At 37.7% G+C, this 4,061-nt stretch overlaps 1 long non-coding RNA gene across 1 annotated transcript; it reads right to left on the bottom strand.

Annotated features, from left to right (window-relative positions):
• Nucleotides 1-1,582: 1,582 nt before the first annotated feature.
• On the bottom strand, nucleotides 1,583-3,571 carry LOC144317107 (uncharacterized). Its single transcript, XR_013382986.1, has 3 exons — nucleotides 3,424-3,571; nucleotides 1,965-2,093; nucleotides 1,583-1,825 (listed from the first exon to the last, which is right to left on the bottom strand). It is a non-coding gene; the product is annotated as an uncharacterized LOC144317107 (long non-coding RNA).
• Between the last annotated feature and the right edge of the window lie 490 nt (nucleotides 3,572-4,061).

The following is a 4,061-nucleotide window of genomic DNA, read 5'->3' on the forward strand; positions in this document are numbered from 1 at the left end:
AGTGACTAAATAATAAACTGAAGGACAGCAACAACAGGAGCAATCATTGCGCTCTTTTGTGATTAGAACAGAGATTGTTTGATATACCTCCTCCTTTCAAAGATCTGCATTTTAAAATAATCATCTTCTGTTTAGCTAGCATAGTAATCTTTTGCTTTTCTGCTGTATTACTGACATTTTAAAAAATATTCTTTTATCCTCCTATTTCTCTTTTAGAAACTAGAATCTCAAAAGAAGGATTTAAACATGGATACATTTAGACAATACAATGTATAAAAATTTTACTTTTAGTTAATTCCTATACATGATGTGGGGCTTGAACTCACAATCCCAAGATCAAGAATCACTTTCTCTAGCAACTGAGTCAACCAGGTACCACTTCTTTAAATAAAAAAAATTTAAAGATTTTTAAGTAATACCGATGAGTAGTTTTAAAAAATGGAAAAAAATCCTTTTTCACCCATTGATCATCCTTTTCCCATCTCACCTGACCATCACATCAGTGAGCGCATGCATACCTTTATCTTAGAAACATACCAAGTTACAGCTTTTTCTCTCAGAATAGGTGGAGCAGTAGAGATGATAAAGAGATAAGAATGAGAAACATGAAATTATAAATTATGTATTACTATGTAAACATAAATATTGCCATTCTTTTCCCCATGATTATTATTATTGTTGATGCTGCAGCTACTACTACTACCACAGTTAATAGTTGGATTTTCTGGAATCTAAAGGAGCCTCAAAGATCCTATTTGTCCATGAGAGGAGGCATAGTACCATCAATTGATAACAGGTCTTGTCACAGAATTCCATTTCTGAATTCTGGCTCAGTATTCAATATCTACATGATTTGAGGCAGATTATCTTAATTACCTGTGCCTCAAGTTGTTTATGTGTAAAATGGGAATAAATATTGTATCTGAGTTTCAATTTAAAAAATGTATCTGAGGGCAGCCCGGTGGCCCAGAGGTTTAGTGCTGCCATCAGCACAGGGCCTGATTCTGGAGACCTGGGATCAAGTCCCACATCGGGCTCCCTGCATGGGGCCTGCTTCTCCCTCTGCCTGTGTCTCTGACTCTCTCTCTTTGTGTCTCTCATGAATAAATAAAATCTTTAAAAAAAAATAAAAAATAAAAATAAATAAATAAATAAATATATAAATAAATAAATAAAGTATCTGAGTAATCCCACTTCTGGTCATGATGGAGTAAATATTACCAGACTTTCCTTCCTCTGTAAAGAACTAGATAAATACGTACAAATCACCTATATAAAACAACTGTTTCCAGACACTGATCCATGCCAAAAGCTGACTGCCCTTAAAGAAGGAAAAAAAATCATTTCAGCTTTCTGCCTGGATGCATGTTCCAAATTATGGAGCAGGGAGAGAGAATCTATGCACGGGTGACATTTTTGCTCAGTTGAGGAATTAGCAAGCAGAGATCAGGGAAGCTAAGGCAGCTGGAACTTTCAGGGCACAACTGTAGGTAAGGGAGCAACACGAGAAAAGAGCACTAAAATTTACAGAGGGGTTCCACTGGTGTTTATTTTTATTTATTTATTTTTTTTTCCACTGGTGTTTAAATCTGAAACTGTCACATGTGATCAAACTCTATGAGGACATCAAAGAAAAGTTACTGAACAGGACAACTTCTGGGAACTATTCACAAAACAAAACAAAACAAAAAACCCACCTTTGAACAATTTAGCCTGTATTGCTTCTCTCCAAGGAGCCCCTTGTTGTTCCTGTTTCATTTTCTCAAGTTTGATGTGGGGATGGAGGTAAATTTTTCTAAAAGGGAAGTGGAGATATGACCGTCTTCTTAGAAGAGGAAAAAAAAGGAAAAGAAGGAGATAGATAGAAAATACACATAGGATACACATGAATCTAAAAGGAATCTGACAAATTTCATAAAATAAGAGTTCAGAACCACTTTAACACTCATGACAAGTGCTCTTACCTCTCAGAACTATGGCCTAATAATGTTCTTCGATATGACTCCCGATGTTGCTTCTTCTTCTTAAGAGGTAGAATACAGAGGGCCTGAATTCAGCTGGCAAGACTGAAGTTTTCCATTAGTAATCATGGCCTGAACTCCAGTAATGGCAACATGGGGAAAAAAAAGGAAATAAATTGAGAGATGCTGCAGAGGGATAAATTAAAGATGGGAGTTTCAAGAATTAAAATGAAAGAAAATTGTGGCACCATTTATGGTATATGGAACTTATATATAATTGACAAGGATACAAAAATATGAAATGTCTTGGATGTGTGGAAATGGGTCTAATTTTGCATGTACTGAATTGGAAGTGCTACTGTAGCACTGAGGTGAAGTTGTGCAGCTGATAACAGAATAAAGAGACATATATTATGTGAGCTGTTGGAATGGAATATATAGATTTTAAAGTGATCTGCTTGAAGGTGACTATAGATATTTAGAAGGTAATCAATGAAGAGGTTGACATTAAAGGAAACAAAAGAAAGCTTGAGATAAAATATGGAGTAAATTGGACAGCTGAGTCAAATGGAAGATGAGCTGGCCAACATAGATAAAGGGTGGTGAGAAGTGAGATTTCCAGTGTTCAGTGGGTAAATTAGCTTGCTTGTGTGATATTGTGGTTATAGTAGGAAATATATGTTTTCTGACAACCTTTCAGCACAGAGCTCCTAAAACCCTTAGGTTTACTCTAAGTATTGGGAGCAACAATGTGTTTTCATTATGGTAATGAGATGGCTTTTGGAACACACCTAAAGAAGAGGGCTGGTTGCCAGGAGAACCAGGCAGAAGGTTAGAACTTTAAGTCCCACTCCCCAAAAAAACATCCTGGGAAGGGAGAGGAGCTGGAAATTGAGTTCAGTCACCAATGGCCAATGACTTAATCAAGCATGCCTATGTAATGAAGCCTCCATAAAAACCCCCAAAAGATGGGGCTTGGAGACCTTCCAGGTTAATGAACATGAGATTAGCAGAGTGGCAAAGCATGGTAGCTCCACATGCTTCCCCCATGCCTTGTCCTATGCATCTCTTTCATCTGTTTCTGAGTTATATTGCTTTATAACGATCTGGTTATCTAGTAGGTAAGATATTTCTCTGAGTTCTGTGAGCTGCCCTAGAAAATTGATCAAACCCAAGGGAGGGGGTCATGGGACTCTCCAATCTGTAGCCAGTGAGTCAGAACTCAGATGACAAGTGTCAGATGACACTGCGAGTTGGCACTGAAGCAAGCATGGGGGAGCAGGGCAATCTTGCAGGACTGAGCCCTTAGCCTATGGAATATGATGCTATCTCTAGGTAGATAGTGTCAGAATTGAGTTGAGAGGACTCCTAGCTATTGTCAGAAAATTGGTGGTGGTATGGGGAATACACACACACACACACTAATTGGGTATAATACCCTTAGGCTGCTGTAACAACATACCATAGATAGGTGGCTTAAACAACAGACATTTGTTTTCTTAACCTTCTGGAGGCTAGAAGTCCAAGACTAGGGTGTCAGCCAAGTGTGAAATTCTTCTGAAGCCTCTGTCCTTGGTTTGCAGATGGCTGCCTTTTCACTGTCATTTAGGGGCTTTTCTCTATGAAGGAAAATCCCCGCTGTGTCTCTGTATGTCCTAATAGCTCTTTCTTATAAAAACACCAGTCAGATTGGATTAGGGCCTACCCTAACAGCCTCATTTTTACTTAATTACATCTTTTAGGCCCTATCTTCAAATATAGGCTCATTCTGGGAACTAGGACTCAACATATAAATTTTGAGGGAATACAATCAGACCTTAACAGTGAGGGAGAAAAAAAGCATTTCAAGAAAAAAGCATTGAAGAAATATCTACAATTAATTATAGGGTGATCAAGGATGAAGGGATTATAAAATATAAGCTATGGAATTCATAAACAGAATAGTGTGATAGGGATAGAGCACAAAGTAAAGGGTTTATGGTTCAGTGGTTGAATGGGCAATGATGACATAGTTGTTGAAGTTTGAGACTAGAAGTACTATTTTTTTCAAGTGCAAAGATTTGAGCATATTCTGTTGAACGGGGGAAGTTGATGCTACAC

The sequence above is a fragment of the Canis aureus genome, chromosome 7, assembly GCF_053574225.1.
Source record: "Canis aureus isolate CA01 chromosome 7, VMU_Caureus_v.1.0, whole genome shotgun sequence".
Lineage (NCBI taxonomy): Eukaryota > Metazoa > Chordata > Mammalia > Carnivora > Canidae > Canis > Canis aureus.